The 19,009-nt window shown below is 36.5% G+C and overlaps 1 long non-coding RNA gene across 1 annotated transcript; it reads right to left on the bottom strand.

Moving 5' to 3' along the window:
* Positions 1-8,076: 8,076 nt before the first annotated feature.
* LOC120593253 (uncharacterized) lies at positions 8,077-10,390 on the bottom strand. The gene is made up of 3 exons (XR_005650331.1): positions 10,021-10,390; positions 9,255-9,480; positions 8,077-8,778 (listed from the first exon to the last, which is right to left on the bottom strand). It is a non-coding gene; the product is annotated as an uncharacterized LOC120593253 (long non-coding RNA).
* Positions 10,391-19,009: the final 8,619 nt, after the last annotated feature.

Below are 19,009 nucleotides of genomic sequence, written 5' to 3'. Positions count from 1 at the left end.
ATGATTTGCTGGGAGAAATTTGAATGGGTTCGGCGGACCAATTTTCCCTTGAAAGCAAATAGCAAGGGCTCTATCAGCTCCGGGGGAGAGGTGTTAAAGGGCCCTTTGCTTTCTTGATTGCTCTGGGAGCAGTCTGCTTGTACCCTTGCCCAGAAAGAACAGGCATTCTCTGGTTCAAAAGCATGAATTAAGTGCCTGCTATCTATTCTTCTTTGTGCTGGGCCAGTGAAATTAGAGAAATAAAATGTTATCAATTTCATACACAATCTCACTGATTTTGTTTTGGAAGCTCACCGTAGTACAAGTTTGTCCAGCAGTATAAACTTCGCAGTAGAGTCAAGTGGGTGCACTCTTTGTTAAGAAAAAGAGTCCTTGATTTTGTGTGTGTATTAGTGTGTATAGACTAATAATTTACAAACACAACGGAAAATATAAGATTTTTCTTAATTCCACTACCACTCATTTTATGAACAGACTAAGATACTTTAAAATTATATTAAAATATCTATTTGGAATCATCCAATGAACAGTATAAGCTTACTTAAAAACCTCCAACTTTTTTGAAGTGCACCAGCCATATTATATAATAATCCTCCCAGTTACTGTCATCAGTGAGCCTTTTGGTGGATCATTCCTCCCTCAATATTAGCTCATGGCTTTTGTCTTCTTTTCCACCTCTATTTTTGTTCATCATCCAATATTTATGTGAATGACCACCCAATACTCTTGTCAATTCTTTACCTCTTCACCTCCAATAATCTTTCCTTCCATCCTATGTCAGAAAGCTCCACTCCCATGACTGTCCCCACTGGTCATCCCTGCGTTTATTATTGCCAGTAAGAATTCCATCTCTAAAATCTCTATTTCAAGAATTCCAACTGTCTGATTATAGTAAGTCTGATTCTTTGACTTCATCTAAATCTCCAAACCATTAAATTTATTACTTTTTCACTATCTCTCACATTCTTATATTCATGACTTGTGTCACACAGTTTAGATATTACGATTGCCTACAAATACAACTCTTGTTTTCCTCTTTCTCCATTATACTCACCTGGTAAAACCTCAATTATAGTTGGACCAAACAATTTCCTTCTCCAATAAGGGCTGAGGCTTTTGCTTTAAATTCTTGACCACAATCCTCAAAAGAGCATTAGACTTTTCCTAGCAGTCTTACTGAATTTCCCTATTAAGTTCACTTTCCCACGTCCAGAGAGAGTGTATTTCACACCTCTGTTCAAACTCCTACGCATTCTTCTTTCCACCATAACTAATGACTTCTCATATATGAGAAAATAAAAATCAGAAAGGAACATTCTCACCCAACTGGAAAGATACAAGCCTACTTGATTTGTAGTGCGGGGGTGCAAAAAATAACTTTCTTCCTACCTTCTAAGTTCTTCTGGCTAGGCTAATAATCAAATTAACATGAAACAGATTACACAGGAGAAAATGTCCAAAATTTATTATGGATGTTTGAGGGTGCCGTAAGATATGAGACCTGAAGACACGTTGAGCAATTGAGGTTTATATGCCATTTTAGAAAAAGGAAAAGGGGGTCGGGGTCTGGGATTTCAAAGGAAAACTTGGCAATTCCCAGGTAGATGAGAAAGAGCAAATGCGGTACAAAATAAAATAATAAAAATAAAAAAATTATTTTGTTGGGCCACTCAGAAACAATGAGACACAGAAGGAAGTTCAACAAACAGGCTTTGCCACATTTTTTCCTTGCCTGCCACATTTAGTTTATATTATAATGCCAAGATGTTGCTTCTTTAAGCAGGTTTTCTATTTTAATTCCTTCAGACAAAAAGTGGGAGGATCAAAGGTTCTTTCTCAGCCTTTTATTTCTTAATAACCAACTTAAAATCAATATTCCAAAAGGCACATTTTCTGGTGGCAAACCTTTGGTCCCCATCTTTTCTTCCATACTCCTAACACCATGAAAGATGTGTCTTTGCCCCTATCCAGTGGCAAAACCCCCTGGTGCTGTGGATCCCACCCCTTGTGCCTTTTCTAGGACTTTTCCTTGCTGTATCACCAATTACTTCTACGGGATCCTTACCATCTGAAAAATAAAACCTTCCCTTTATCCTATCGTTTCATTTCTTCACTCTTTGCAACAAAACTAAAACGAGTTGCACTAGAGGTCTCCAATTCCTCACCTCTATTTCCTCTTCAGTCCACTTCAATCTATTCACCCTTCTCCTCTTAAACTTGCCAAGGATATCAATGATTCACATGTTTCCAAATCCAATAAACACATTATACTCATCTCTTTTTACCTGTAAGCAACATTCAACATAGATGGCGCTCTGCCTTTTATGAATCACTTCTCACTGGCCTCTGAAACCACGTTCTCATAATTTTCCTCCTACCTCAGTGATCTGTTTCTGACTCCTCCCTTGTACGACCCCTAAATCTTGGGATATTTCAGGGGTCATTTCTGCATCTTCTTCAAGGCAAAAACAAAAAAACAAAAAACCATCTAGATGTTAGTCTTCAAATATATATTTCCATAATAGGGTAGATCTCTCCTTTGAGCTCCCAACTCATATCCAACTACTTATTAGATATCTCTGCTTAGAGTTCTAGCTGGTACATCAGATTTAATATGTCCAAACTGGAGCTCTTATTGTATCAACCTAATCTGTTCCTTCCCTTAATTTTCCCCAGCATAGTAAATAGCATCACCTCATTGTTAAAACAAAGATTCATCCTTTTCTTAAAATCCAAAAATCAGTTCTAACTCCAAAGTATATCTCGAATCCATTTACTTCTCTCCATCTCTATCACTACAACCTAATCTTTTTCACCTCCGTCTCTCACCTAAATTACTGCAACCACCTTTTAATATCTCCTAACTCTCTTTCTAGATCCTCTCTAATCCATTTTTCATATGTCAGCCAGAGTGATCTTTTAAGAAAAAATATTTCAGATGTCATTTTCCTCCCCTATTCAAAAGCCCTCGGTGGCTTCCATTCATCTCAGAATAAAATCGAAACACCTTACCAAGATCTACAAGGCCTGACTTGATCTGACTACTGTCTGCTTCCCTAGTCTTATCTCTCTAGTTGCTTAACTCTATCCAAAGGAGACCCCTATCTGTTCTGAAGATTTATCAAATTATTTTGCATACATTTTACTTCAGGGTATTTGAACTTGCTGCTTACTGAAGCTGATGTGCTCTTCTGCCAACTTCATGCAGAGTTATGGCTTCTTTATTCTGTCTCAGCTTGAATGTCACCACAAAAAAGCCTTCCCTGTCAGTCACTACATCTAAAGGAAGCCTTCCCTCTTTGTTACACCATCCTGTATGTGATGTAAAGTATATGATAGCTCTCTTCAAAATCGGCATTTATCTTGTTTATTTTTTCACCTGTTTATTGTCTATGTCCTCTGTTGGATTGGGATTCTGTCTAAGTTCTTTAAGACTTTACTATTGGTACCTAACACAGAGACTACGAGCACAGAAATGCTAAATAAATATGTACTGAATGAATGAATGAATGAAAGCTTAACAATGAAGAACAGGCTCTAGTTCCATCTCCATGGCATTGTCCCCAAGTCCTTCACATTTCTGACTCCTTAGGGAAGTCATGAAGACTGTGCAAAGCATTTAGTACTAAGTGCTCAGCAAATACTAGCAATTGTTATAAAAAAAAAAATCAGAAACTTCTAAAGGCACTTGAGTGTGCCAAGAAGACAAATGGAATTGAATAATTAAAGTCTGGTTAGTGTATTCTTGAAGAGGCAAGAAAGTTTGTAATGCATTTTAGAAGTCTATCCTTGCATTTAACAGTAGATTAAAAGAATGATCCACCACAACTAAGTAGGATTTTTCTTGGGAATACTGGGATGTCTTAATATTAGGAAAGTTATTAAAATACTAAAAATATCAAGCTAATATATCACATCAATAAATCAAATAAGGAAAAGCATATGGATGCTAAATTTTTAAATTTTTTAAAAATTTGGAACGGGAAAATAATTTTAAAAAGATCTTTATTATTTCGTTAGGTGAAAAAATGTTAAAATTAAAAGCATAGCTAGAAATGAAAAACTGCTAATTTCCTTCATTCTACTTAGTGACCATTTAGTGACCATTTAGTACTTCTTACCAGACACTCCATTACCTCAGTTATTCTTCGCAACAATGCTATGAACTAGATACTATGATTATTCCCATTTTACAGATGAGGAAACATGCTTACAGAGCTAATGAACTTTTCTAGTGTTACATGCAGTTAATGAATGATAGAGCTGGGATTCAAATTCAGATCTTTCTGACTCTAAATTTCAATGTTAGCCTTTCTACTGTACTTTTTCTTTCATTCTAAAAGTTGATGCTTCAGTTATAGATTTAGTTTTTAATTTTTAAAAATTAAATGAGCAGTATACTACATACATGCTAACTGTGAAAGATTAATAAATAAAAGTAAATTCTAGGGCAAATTCTGACCTTCATTCACTCCCACCCTATTGTTAAAAGTTTGATGTGTGTATCAAAAGGAAAGTTCTTTAGTATGATAAGAAATATCTACCTCAAGTAATAAGTATCATAACAATAACCAAAATTAATTGATCATTAACTATATGCTAGACACTGAAGTACTTCATATTGAATTTTCATTACAGCTCTGAGATTGATAGAATTGTCTTTTTTTCCATTTATAGATTTAAAAACTACCACCTCTGTAATCCAAGCTAACACAGTAGACATTTGCAAAAGCTTCCTAAATGGTGTCATAGTTGCCCTCCTACATTCTATTTTCCAGATGGCAACCAAAATCATCTTTTTAAAAAGCATATATGATGCCTCTTAATCACTTCTTTAAAACTCCTTGTCTTCACATGGCCCTTAGAAGAAAAATACAAACTAAGATTGCCTTCCACTCCCTGGCCATCACTTTCCTCTCTCTCTTGTATTCTTTGCTGCAGTCACCCTGCCTTTTAGTTCTTTTAACTCATTATGCTCTCAGCTGAAATAATCTCTCCCTACCCATCCTCTTTCCACTTTTTGGTTAGCTCCTATTCATCTTTCAGAACTTGACTTATACCTGCCATCATTTTCTGAAGGCCTTCTATGACCCCATAGATCAAGTTGCTTCACTTGATTGGCACTCTGTACTCTCACTCAAATAATACTCATCCCACTTTACTGTAGAGACTTTCTAAATTGTGCCCTTTTAGACTGGAAGATGGTGAGGACCATGACTGAGATTCTCTTTTAACCATCAAACCCCCAGAGCCTGGTGCTGGGATACTCAATATATATTTGAATGAATGAATAAAAGAGTGAATGAATGAATCCATTAATCTTTCCTTTTCTGAAACATTGAAGAATGCCGTTAGTCATAAATTATGAATTTCAGATGTTAAACATAACTCCATAGTTCAAAGTAAATTATGCGGGATGGCATGTTAAACAGTCTTCATCCTGGAATGCTCTGAATGTGGATGAACTAAAGATTCAAAACCATAATTACAATAAATACAAAGTATAATTAGCCTCTGGTTTGACTTCTTATGAAGCTTAGAAGGGTAAAGGATGGAGATAATATACTTCATTCAATACATTGTTGCTCCTCAATGAATATTAATTGAATTGACTAAATTTACATCTTCGACTGTATCCCAGAGCCTGAGAAACCATGTTTGTCAGTCTAGTTTGTGTTAATTTAGCTGCATAGTTCCAACTTTACAGAGGTTATTTAGTTTCCAGATCTATCAGAACTTGCCTCTGTAGCTTGATGCAAATTATTTTGTTTGGGAGCAGAAAACTAGAACAGAAAAGAGGGTAAGCTCCCAAAATGCACACTCCCCTGTAATAAGTGGTTCCTAGACCCACCCAACTGGCAAATTCTAACAGTGCAGTAAAAATCATCACCACTAGGTGTCTCAGTGGCCGTGCCACTTCCTCCATCTCCTTGGAAAACAGTTATGTGCACACACTCCATTACTCTATTGTTATTGAGCCTCTAAGCAAACAACCTTTCCGAAGAGTTTATTTCAATACCTGGGTAAATTTTCCAGCAGATCTAATCGGTATCTAGATAACCTCCCTCAGTAATAGAAACATGGGATTAACCATAATCTCTCACTCTGTTATTTCTTTCCTTTGTTTAGAGATAACATGCTGTATGTATGTATGTATGTATGTTGTATGTATGTATGTATGTATTTATTTCTCTCTATATATTTATTTATTTATTTATGGGAAAGGGAGGAGTCTTAGCCTGATTATGTTTGGTCTAGCTCATCTTGATCACCTCTCACCTCTACAGTGAACTAAATGTCCTTCCAGATTTTCTCCACACAGGTACCATACAGTCTTAAAGGCATATATCACTCTTTGACTACAGCTAAATTGACCACTTGGGTTGATTTTAAAGATCAAAAACAGAACCTAAAGAATCACCAAATGGAGGAAGATAGCACAGACACAGATCTTATATATGTGAATTTTTGTCATAAAGAGACATCAGAAATCAATGAGAAAAGAAAGAGTCAACAAATGGCATTAGAATAACAAGTTTATAAAAAAAAATTATCAAACTAATTCCAGGAGGATTAAAAAGATAAACATATTTTAAAACATATCCTGAAAGAACAAGAAAAAGTAGAATATCAGATCTTTGTCAGTAAAAGAAATTTTTAAGATTTAACATAATAAAATAAATTACAAACCAAATATCAATAAATTTCACTGCATGAAAATTAGAAATCACCATGTGAAAAAACAAGACAATAACAAAATTGAAGGTCAAACTGAAAAAATAATTACAAAGAAAAATTATACTAAGTTGCTAATAAACAATAAACAAGATCCCAATAAACAGCCCAAATAAATGAACAACCATGTGGAAAGTATTTGTCTTCACTGATAATTTCAGAAATGTAAAATAAAATGAGGTAACCATTTTTTATCCAAGTTAACAGAAATTGAAACAGCCACTCCTGATATAACCCTTTTGTAAAATAATTTAGCATACCCTTTAGCAAATGCATTTTCTCTCTCTCTCCCTCTTTCTCTTTCTCTCTTCCTTTCCCCAATCACTCTCTCTTTCCTCTCTTGCTCTTTCTCTTCCTTCTTTCTCAGTCTCCCTCTCCTTTCAGCTCTCTCCCCCTCTCTCATTCATTCATTTTTATTCAACAAATACCCTCTGTGTGCCCGCTGGGTGCTGGAATCTCAAATTTACTCAGTTCAACATGACTAGTCATAGCCTCAAATTGAAAACCTCCAACATTGTCATCCATAGACAAGGTGACCAAATATCTTATTTTGTTCAGGACTCTTGGTTTATGCCTGATGTCCTAGTGTAATTATTAAATGGTGCCCTCTGTTAACAGCTTTCTGGCTGATGGCAGTCACGTGAGGTTGGGTGATTTCTGGTTTAGTTTCTATTTTTCTGTAATTTTCAGATTTTTTAAAATGGACTTTATATGCATATGGGCTTTACATGGATTAACTCATTTTATTTTCAAAAACTTATAATTATTTTTTTTCTTATTTCACTGCTTAATTTAAAGATGAGGAAATCGAAGTACTAAAAGATTAAGTTATTTACCTAGAGTCACAGAGTCATTAAGTGGTGGAACCAAGATTTATACCTAAGCAATCTATTTCCAGATCTTTGAAGACTAAGGTAGCGTACCCATAGTAATAACTATATCTAATTGGCCTTGTTATTCATTTATGGGAGAAGAACGATTACCTATGCTCATAAATGTTCTTTGAAAAGTGCTTACAAATAATAGCCCCAAAAAGTCCCTCTTTATTTCTTAGAAACAAAATCTTTTCTCTTAAGTCCACTAATTAGAAACACATTAAAAATATAGTCTATTTAAAAAAAACATAAGATGCAAAAATTCATGAACAAATAAGTAAACCATAAGAATCTCAAACACCAAGTTATAAATGTCTCTTTTGATATATGGTTATATTTCTTTTTAAATTTCAATGTACGTAAAATACAATAAAAATATCTGTTTTATATGTGTTGGTGGACAAATAATATTTTTCTTACATGATTAAAGTAAATTAAACAATATGCACTACTATTTAAATGAGGAAATGTAAAAAAGTATGTATACTTTATGAGCGTTATTAAATATTTATAAAAACTGTATAATGCTACCTTTAATTATATATTAATCTAAAATAAACTTATGATTACATTTTGATTATATACTACAGAAGGACAAAATTTAAATTGTCTCCTTAAAAGGGACCCTGGTATATTTAAGTATCACCTCACCAGTCTGAATCATAGTATGCTGGTACCAATCAATTAAATTCCCTTTAATGGGCTCAAGTGTTCCCAAGTCTTGGCTGTAGCTTTCTCATCCATTGTGTGTTGACATTTCCTAGTTTTATTCGCAGACATTGGAAGCAGTTTAGGACAGCTCTGAAATGAAACAGATTCAGATTCCCATTCCAGCTCCATCTCAGGCCATTTGTCCTTGGGCAAGTTTCTGAACCTCCCTGAGCTTCATTTTCCTCACTCGTAAAATAAGAACAATACTTTCTAGTGTTGGCTTGAGGGTTGAGTGAAATGGGTCACACCGAGCACTAACATGGTCTGGCTTCTAGTAAATTCTCAATTAAAGTTAGTTATCATTGTGATGTCCAATTTCTGGGAACTTAATTGGGGCTCTTATGTAGTGACTCCAGTTAGATGAGGTTTGGAAAAAAACCTCACTGGCTTGAGCAAGAAAGGACACAGTGGAAGCACAGCTTCAGCGACATTTCTCAAGAGTACATAAGGGAACAACCTGGAAGGGCAAGGCAAAGAAGGCAAGATCATCGAGGCAGTTAGATTTTGGCCACACATGCTAGGCACTGCAGGGGGATATCTGGGGCAAGCTGGATTGAATTTTAATATCCTTCAGGTCACAAAGAGGATAGGCTTGCTGTATTCCTGACACTGCAGTGAAAACCGGTTTTGGTGCTGGCTCTCCCCTCCTAATCACTGGGGCTGCTGCAAGAGCACTGAAAGAGCCTTTGTCTCATCTGCCTCCCCTCCCTCAAGCCCAGAATAGGGCCTAAGCACCAGGTTAAGAGCCTCTATTCAAAACTCATTATCATCACATAACATGCCTAGAGGCTCCATTAACATAGTACCACAGGAATAGGGGCACAACATGGGAGGCAACATGCCTTGAAATCCCTTTGCCATCTTTCAAAGTCCGATATTGGATCAAGGTTGTAAGGACTAGATGAAATGATATATATTTAGTACATTGCTTACCACAAAATATTGGCTGTTATTCCTCTGTACCTCCATGCTTCACATGACCCGGAATGCAGTGGCCATTGGTTGATTAAAGGTCTTCTTTCCTGGGTTTCTTTAGGCAGGGCTTATCACTTGGTCCTTTGGGCTCCTGAACTCCCCATTCTTGGTCTGCCATTGTACTTATCACTCTTTTTCTACTGTCCGCTGACTTGCATGTTTCCTCCACAAGGCTGTGAGTTCTCTAAAGGGATCACATCCTTTGTAAATTCCTATCATAGATGCTTAACAAGTATTTCATGATTGTTCAATGAGGCAACATACACTGATAAAAGAACGCATTTTGGAATCTTTATAGACCTGGATTTGAATCCTAACCTCAGCATTGAAGATGCGTTTCCCTAGTAAGTTACTTTACTGAAAACAAGGATGATGATAACTTCCTCCTAACATTTGTGAGGATTAAAAACGATAGTTTAGGAAAGGATGTAGCCCCGGACCTGGCCAAGTAAATGAGTTCCCTTCCTCTTCTAGGAATTTATGCTGAAAATACAGATCTCTTGGACTCTGAGTTTCCTTCATTTCTAGAATTCTCATGGAGTAAGAATGCATGAGATAAATGTTAAGACAATGTCTTTGGCTAAGCAATGGCTGTGTTAGCTGAAGGAAAAGTCTAATGAGTTATTAGACTTATAATTAAGTTATAAATAAGTCTTCTTTGATGTCCTACAATACTGGAAGAAAATATATTCTCCTTGGGGGTAATTCAAGAAACATTACTCACAGGGGGGAAAGTCTGGGGCAGGAGTCATCAGGGAGGCCCGGCTCCACTCCCCCACCTCAGGCAGCAGCATTTCTTCCCAGCTCTCTTCACAGACACTAATAGACCCTGCTGAGTGCATCCTCCTCCTCCCCTGGGGCTTCTTTGTGAATCACCCCAACCAGACCAAAGCTGGAAACAGAACTCTGGATTCATCAGGCCTGGTGGATGGCTGACAGCAGGAACTGAGTCTAACAGAGGGGGTTGGATTTTAAATAAACACAAATCCGATTGGACCAAGTGTAAAAGATGATGAGAAGGGAAGGTAAAACCTAAGGGGTAAATGGAGAGATTTTCCTATGAATGCCCATGTAAACCAGATTCCGAGGTTGTGTAGTCACTCCTCCCCCAAATCCTGATTACCCACCTCCCCCACTGCCTTTTCACTGCTTGCTGAATTTAGACCACAAACCACGTGCCTGCTGCCTCTTCAGAGCCCTCCAGGGAGTGAGAATCTGATGCTTCTGAAGCAGCCCAGTGATCCACCGCACAAAGTCAAACAGTCTGCTCCTTCTGTTTTCCGCAGTTGGCCCCAATTATTTGGGTGGAAAAGATGCAGTCATATAAGAGAAGACTGTAGGATTCAATGGTCAAAAATTCTGAACAGCATATTTGCAAAACTGGATTAAATCTATCACCTACCTCTAAATCCTTTGAATTATTTTAGCACTCATTCACCACTGTCCACTGCCTCCATTCTCTTTCCCATTGCCTTCCAACTACGGTCCACTCGGTGGAGAATGGCCCCTTCCTGCCCTGACTGCCTTCTGTTAAAAATTTCTCAGAAATTACTCAGCCTCCCTCTACAAGTTAAAAAACTATGATTTAAAAAAAAAAAAAAAAAAAAGCTCAAAAACCTTAATTCTAAAACAGCACCTCCAACCTCTTGGGATATTATACCCAACTCCATATGAAAAGTGTCCTATGCTATGTTTCTCATCCTGTTAAAATTCTCATGAACTTATCTACTCCTAGATGTCTTCAATCAGTTTCTTTCTTATGAAATAAAAGCAACGACAAAACCCAAAAATGTTTCAGGAAATAGAGACAAACTCACTTCCGAGAGGCAGTAAGCGCAGCTTTTAGGAAGCACACTCTAGAGCCAGCCTGTCTGGGTTTGAATCCTGAGTCTGCCATTTACTAGTTATATGGCTTTGTCCCAGTCCCTTAATCTCTTTGGACCTTGAGAGAGGTTTCCTCATTTCTAAAATGAGGATGATAATAATAGTACTTTTACCATCGAGAGAATTAAATGAATATTTAAAGCACAGAGAAGAGTACCCCGCATGTGAGATATATCATAAAAACATATGCTCTTACTTTACTAGAATGTAGATTTGAACTCCAATATGTAGATTGCAACTGGAATTTATATCCTTTGTCTTTAACAGCTCAGCCACCCTGGTACATTTTGACAATCCACTATTTCCAGTCCATTCGAATCGTGCTTCAATCTTATACCTTTCTCGTACTTGGCCATTTGAAAACCTGTTTTTCTAAGAAAAAAGTAACTTTCATCCATGAAAAAGAGAAATGTACCCATCTGGTCAGAACTTCTGCTTTGGTGAAACCATAGTGGCTCAGTTTCTAGGTTTGAAGAGATTTCAACTCATGGAAATGAGATTATTTGCTAACTTGAATGAAGAATAACCCTTAAAAAGGACATAAAAGATTGATCTGTAAGTTAAACGAGTCAGCAGAGTCCACAATCGTAGACAACAAAGATGAATTTCAATGGCTCTTAATTTAGCTCCTGTCACAACCACACTACTTTGAAAGTTCACCTATGTCCCTTTTGAGTCAGTCCAGGTTTTTCTTTACACCTTGTCCATTCTGAATCTTCATAATTTCTTCTTGGTTCTGTACCAAAGCCTATAAGATTCTAAGAGGAATGCTCAGGGGACAGTGGCAAGGGTACAGTCAAAAGGTTATAGGGATCCTCCACTAAAAAACGGAACAGTGGAGGTAATATGTAGCCTAGAAAAGACTGAGGGAAACATGCAAATTGAACCAAAAGCTGCTGGGACAGACATTACTGTCTCTCCTTTTTTTCTTTTCTATTTGCTTTCCTAAGTATAAACTACATTACAATGAAGAAACACCTTTCTTGGGAGGATGTAAACAATTATAACTATGTAGAAAAGTTAATAATGTTTATATTTTTTCATGGCACTTACCTAATTTATCATTTTATTAGTTGGCTTCTTGGTTTTTGTCTGTTATTCTACAACAGTGTAAGTTCTTGGAGGGCAAGGAACAAGCCTTTGGTCTTGCTTACCCTCTTATTACAATGCCAGGTATATTGTTATAGATTTTAACGTAGAAAACAAGCTATAAAAATATTAGAAGGAGATACTGGAAAATATTTTTTTACATTCTTGGGGAACATCAAAACTTCCTAAACAAGAAAGAAAATCAAGAAGTCATAAAGAAAAAGTTAACTAGATCTGACTACATAAAAACAAACAAACAAACAACTTTCTACCTGAAGAATAATAATAGCCAGCAATTATTTGTCATTTTATATGTGCCATTATCTGTTCCAAGCATTTTACACCTCTTAACTCATTTAAGCATCCTAGGATAATCTTAGGATGCAGGCACTGTTACCTCCCTTTTACAAATAGAGAAACTGAGGCCCGACAAGATTAATACTTTGCTCAAGATTATTAAGTGGTAGAATCTGAATTTGAATTAATGCAGTCTAGTTCTATATATCAATAAGAAACACAGATAATCTAGCTGAATTATTGGGAAAAAATGTGATTCAAAAATTCACTGAAGAAATAAACAAATATGGTTAATAAATATCTCTCATCAGTGAGTAATGATTCCTAAAACTATAACAATAGTGAGCTACTACATTTTACCCTTTTGATTGGCAAAAAGTAAAATATTGCTAATACTGACAAAGGTGTGGGAGGTAGAAAAAACCGGTAAAACCAATTTTCTTATTGTATTCAATGGGTTATTTTTCATTATTATTGCTAATGTTCGACTAACCAATGAGTGTTGGTTCTCAAATTGTTCCAGATTTGACCAGTGAGAGCCCCTTCAAACTGGCTCATATGTCCTTCTGATATGTCCCATCGTTCTTTGAGTACCACTTACTTTCCGGCACAACAAGATATTTTCAGGCTCATTCTGTCCCAGCCCTGTAATCAGTCATTTTTCTAAGGGGCCCTTCTACCTGGTTCCTCATAAACCAAATATATTTGGTGTTATTGTAGTGTCATTGCTTTTAAGTCCTCTTGAAGGGCTGGCTAGAACATGAATGTAAGTAAAAATGCTTAATTATAAATGGTAAGTAAAATAATCCAGACAGAGAATTGTGTATATGGTATGGTAGTTTTTATTAAACACACACACACACACACACACACACACACACACATAGAGCAAAGGGCTAAATTATGGCATTTGAGGTGATTTTTAAAATGTTTTATAGTGTTTATTATAGTAAAATTTCCTCTTGAAAAACATTAGTGATTTTGGTCCATATCTTATTATCCATTTGGCTTTAAAACATTTTTTTACATTATTTACAAAATAAATTGCAGGGTTGTTTTTTTTTAATTTTATGTAATTTTTTCTTAACCCTTGGAACATTAGTTTCAAGTAACTACAAAAATAAAAACATGGCAAACTAAATGTACCAAGAAGTATATATTGAACATATTTAATTACCACACTAATCTAAAAGTCCTAATGATTACTTCTTAAGATTAATATTTATTAATATGAAGTCATTTGAGAATCTCTGGGATTTCTCTATTACCCACAGTGAGAATATGAATAATCCCTTCTTTCCACTTTCCACTACTGACAATCTTTATGTAACAGTCATGTTTCCCAATACTGGAGTTTCAGTTCCATCATCTACAAACTCACCTGTCATCTACATTGGGGTGATTTTTTAAAATTCATTTCAACTTATATTCCAAAATAGGGCATGTTATTTTTAAATTTACTTAAGTAAAATAAAATACTTAAATTATTTTAAATTACTTTTTCAATAAACTTTCTTTTAGAGTAGATTTAGATTACATAAAAGTTGCAAACATAGAACAGAGAGTTCTCTTCTACCCCACACTCATAATACATTATTATGAATGAAAGTCCATATTTTATTCAGATTTACTTAGTTTTTACTTAGTTTTTAGTACTTTTTCTGTTCCAGGATCTCATCCAGGATACCACATACATTTAGCCATTGCGTCTCCTTAGGCTCTTCTTGGTTGTGATGGTTTCTCAGACTTTCCTTGTTTTTGATGACCTCGATAGTTTTAGGAGCATAGAGCAGGTATTTTGTAGGATGCTCCTCAATTGGGAATGTGTCTAATATTTTTCTCATAGTTAGACAGATGTTACAGGTTTTTCAGAGGAAGACCACAGAAGTGAAGTACCATTTTCATCATATATTAAGAGTACTTATATAACTTGTTGATATGTTGATATGTTATTTTTATAATGAAAAAATAAATGAGTTTTTTAAAGTTCTGCCTAAGAACATATGAAATACATTTTCTTATGTTAGCTTAGATTGAAAGTTTGGCTGCTACTCCAAAAAGAAATAAAAATGTTAAAACATGATAGAAGTTAATTTCTTTCTCTGAAAAAGATTTAAACACAGCAATCCAGAGCTGATAGTGCAATTTGCTTCACAAGGTTGGTAAAAGACCCAAGTTCCTTCTATCTTACGGTTTTGTATTCCTTAACAAGCACTTCCATGGCTATAATGAAAGCTTCCATGGTTGCTTGGCTAAGATGGGTGCTCTAGAGCAGTGGTCCCCAACCTTTTTGACACCAGGGACCAGTGCTCTTATGAGAATCTAATGCCTGATGATCTGAGGTGGAACTGAGACAGTGATACTAGTGCTGGGGAGCAGCTGCAAATATAGATGAAGCTTCGCTAGCTCACCTGTTGCTCACCTCCTGCTGTGTATCCTGTTCCTAACAGGCCAAGGACCAGTACTGGTTCATGGCCTGGGGACTGGGGACTCTTGCTCTGGAGCCTGCCATCACAAACATATCTTTTAAAGATATACCTGGAAATTGCATATTTCATTCATTCTGCTCATATTTCATTGGCCAGAAACTAGTCACATGGCCACGCCTAGCTGCAAGGGAGGCTGGGAAGTGTAGGTGGCTCTGTGCTCAAATAAAACTTCTTTAACAATTAAAGAAAGGGAGACTAGATTTTGGGGAGACAACCAGCAATGTCTGCCAAAGCTGGATGGTAAGCGTCTTAAGGTTGAAAGATGCATATGGAAAATTGAACACTTAGTGGCAATTAATCATTACCTTCATTACATTACCACTCAAAATTTCACTATGAACACCAGACATTCCTTTTTCTAATGTCATTTGATTACCCCATTGCTAAAGAATTTACGCTAACCACTTATACTCCACATAGTCCCCAATCTCATGACATTTTTATCTTTCTCTATCCCATCCCATTCTCCTTTCCTCTCCCTCTCAGGAGCAAAACCAAACTCTTTAATTCACTTGAAGTAGTTTATCAAGCCTAGAGTTTTACATTCTACTTCTAGAGTATTATCAAGATATTCTCCCAAAGACAGACCTGCCCTCAGATTAACTGTTAAAATTTTCAGCACCTTTACACTAAGAACAACCTTTCCACCAATAGAGGAGGTGGCAGTTTCTTGTGTCTAGCACTCCTTGAACATTTCTTCACATGGCAACCAGAAGTATAAGCTGAAAACCATTGTTTGCGTCAGGCTCCCTGGCCCCATATAAGACTATAACACTGGAAAAGTTTTTCTCAGGTGCCTTTAGTTTTCCCTCAACATTCTTCCCCAATCCCTCAGCCTCTCCTCTTCTTCCTTTCCCTTCATGGCACTTCCAAGCCATCCTCCTGCCTTTGCTTTCTCAAAACAATTTATGAACCATATTTGATTAAGGTATAAATAACAGTGGGACACCTAGTTACTAATCTCAGGGCCATTTACATTTAAACAGGGACTAAAGGCTGAAGCCTAAGAGGTGAATGTCTAAAATGGGAGAATTTTAGGTACCTCATTGTTCTCAGGGGAGACTCTTCATCCTTGATTTCATTCAGGCGAAAGAATGAGATAAAAACAAACGTTAACTGCACAGCTGGCATGTACTAGGCATTGTGTACAACAATTTCACATTGTATATAATCCTCACATTAATTTTAAGTGGCATTGTAATTCTTATTTTACAGATAAATTGAGACTCAGAGGAATGTAACAATTCGATTCCAGGTCTGCATTGTTTCCACAATAGCAGCTGTGAATATTTGCCTGAAAAAAAAAGAAATCAAGGATTATTACGAATCTCAAGGGGCTAAATCTTCTCTGGAATTACCCCCAGAAAGATCTTGGGCCAGAATTAGCGATATAGGGAGTGGTTTCAGGAGATGAGTAAGTTCTATACCCAGCCAGGCCTGATCTCTTTTACAGTGTTTCTCAAGAAGTGGCCTGCATCTGAATCATCAGGGACCCTTAATCAAAATGTGGCCTCCTGAATTCCTTCCCAAACCACTGACTTTGACCTCCAGGGACACAGTCCTGGAATCTGCATTTTAAATAAGACTCTCTAAAGCACACTAAGTTCGTAAATCACTGGTTAATGAATAAATAGAAACGAACTGTCATTCTCCTTCCTATGATCGCCCATATTTTTGTAATTTTTTAGCTTGTTAGCACTCTTGTCAGAGGCTGGGAACCAGAAAGGCTAGGATTCGTTCTTTTAAATTATTCATTTAACAATTATTTATTGCATGCTTTCAAATGTGCCAGGCATAGGAAAGCAAACACATTACTTTTGAAATGTATTAGAAGAGAAGACAAAAACCTGGGGAGAGAAAGATTTGAAAGCAATTAAGAAATTTGCATGGTCTATCGCTCACATGGACTCTCAGTGGCTCCAGAGAATTAGCTGCAGTAATCTGGGACTACACAGGAATTACTGGTTACCTATGTGCCCTCATGTTACAAGACTGGAACATGCCTGCCCAGATATGCTGGTCAAAGATGGAGAGGCAAGAAAATCATTTCTCTTCTGCTTCTATCTAGCTTTTATCTAGGTGGGGAGGGATATATTTATTTATACACAGCAGATCCAGGTTTTGTAGGACCTGTGCTTTTACAATTCTGGAGGCTCTCTCCAAGAAAAAGAATACAAAATTATGGTACACTATGAACGTGAATATTTGTTTAGAATGAAAAAATAAATCAAGACAAATTATTGAAGACACAGAGATTCGGATCTCTCTTTTCTGAGATCTTGAGATTAACACAGAAAAGCTTCTGGATTGCAAACTGCTTCCTCTCAACTCCCAGCCTACAACTCCCAGGAATTCCCACCTCTCACAGGGGCCCCTGCAAGTGAGGGGCCCTGAAACATAAGCTTCATTAACTTCACAATAAATCCTCCTTCCTTCCTTCTTTCTTCACAGGGCAAAGTGCTAATCTTTGCTCCAGTGGTCTTTACTGTAACCTAGCTCCAGCAAATATGCAAAAAGTCAGTTGTTAAACTGATTTAGCTGGAGATCAGTCTTGACAGAATAAACTTTGATGATGGTGAAAATGGATTGTTGGATCTGAGAGAGTTATCCCACCCCATTTATTCTGGGGAAATCTGAAAACAGCAAAGGGGCCTGTGAGGATTCCAACACAGTTATGTATTTGCTTCAGCCTGGCAGTGCAAGCTGGATAATAAAATTCTTTTGGCTTGAATATATTAATTCACTTAGCTTACAAGAGGTATCTCTCCCCTGCTATTCAGAAATTCTTACTGACTGTCCCTTTGTATAGTAATACACACCAGAAAAGAGAGTAAATAATTTCTTAGTAAATACAATTTGTTTAGTAGATAAAAACTGATATCCAAGAGAGGAGCCTTACTGGTAAAAATATTGAGAAGTACTGTTCTGGTCCAAGGTTCTCTCACTTTACAAATGCTAAAATTGAGGCCAGAAAAAGAGGGATGTGTTCAAAATCAAATAGTCAGGCAGTAGCAGAGGTAGAATAGAACTCCTGGTTCAGGCTTATATCTTTGATCAAACAACCTTCCCAGCTCAGAAATTTCAGTTTTTAATAGAAGGCAGAGGAATGACCCAGGAGGCAACAAGAATAACCTTCTGTTAAATTGGATTTGGAGCTGCGGGCAACCTGATCCGGGGAGGTGATAGGCCAGGCTAGTTCTCTGTCGAGAGGAGTAAAAATCAGCCTAGTACTGCTGGAGAGTTATTTGGCAGCCAGTATCAGAAGCTTTGAATAATGTATGCTTCCAACTCTGAAATTTCACTTCTTGGATTTTATTGTAAGGGCATAATCAGAAGTACAATGATATACACATATATACATATATGTATACATATACACATATACTTATTGCAGCATCATTTTTAATTTTAAAAAATGAACATAAAATTTTTATACATACAAGTAATTAAAATATCAGTATGAATAGGCTTATCATGAAATCTAGAGATTCTTTTTCTATCTATCCCCACCCACTAGTTCTACTCCCCAGACTGTTGACAATGTTATCCATATTTTTTTCTGGTAACTACAGGCACATATCATTTTTTTGCGCTTTGCTTTATTGCTCTTGACAGATGGTACAGTTTTTACAAATTTGCCTCCACCAGCAAAAAGATCACTTTATTGTGATGCTCGCTTATTATGGTGGTCTGGAACCGAACCCGCAATATCTTCGAGATATGCCTGTGCTTTCATGTCTCTTAATCGTATGTTCATACCACTATTTTTTTATTTTTTAAGTTCAGACATTATTCATTGATTTCCTATTATGATAAGTGAGGATTTAGCTCCTTATACTCCCATTTCCTCTCTTCATTCTGCTAGCATCACAATTCTTTGTTAAATCATTAATCAATATTTGCATTACTATGATTTCATAAGCATCATTCCCTTCTGTACCCGTGGAGTATATT

The sequence above is a fragment of the Pteropus medius genome, unplaced genomic scaffold (genome assembly GCF_902729225.1).
Source record: "Pteropus medius unplaced genomic scaffold, Ma_sr-lr_union100, whole genome shotgun sequence".
Taxonomy (NCBI): domain Eukaryota; kingdom Metazoa; phylum Chordata; class Mammalia; order Chiroptera; family Pteropodidae; genus Pteropus; species Pteropus medius.
This window is presented reverse-complemented; position numbering and strand designations above follow the sequence as displayed.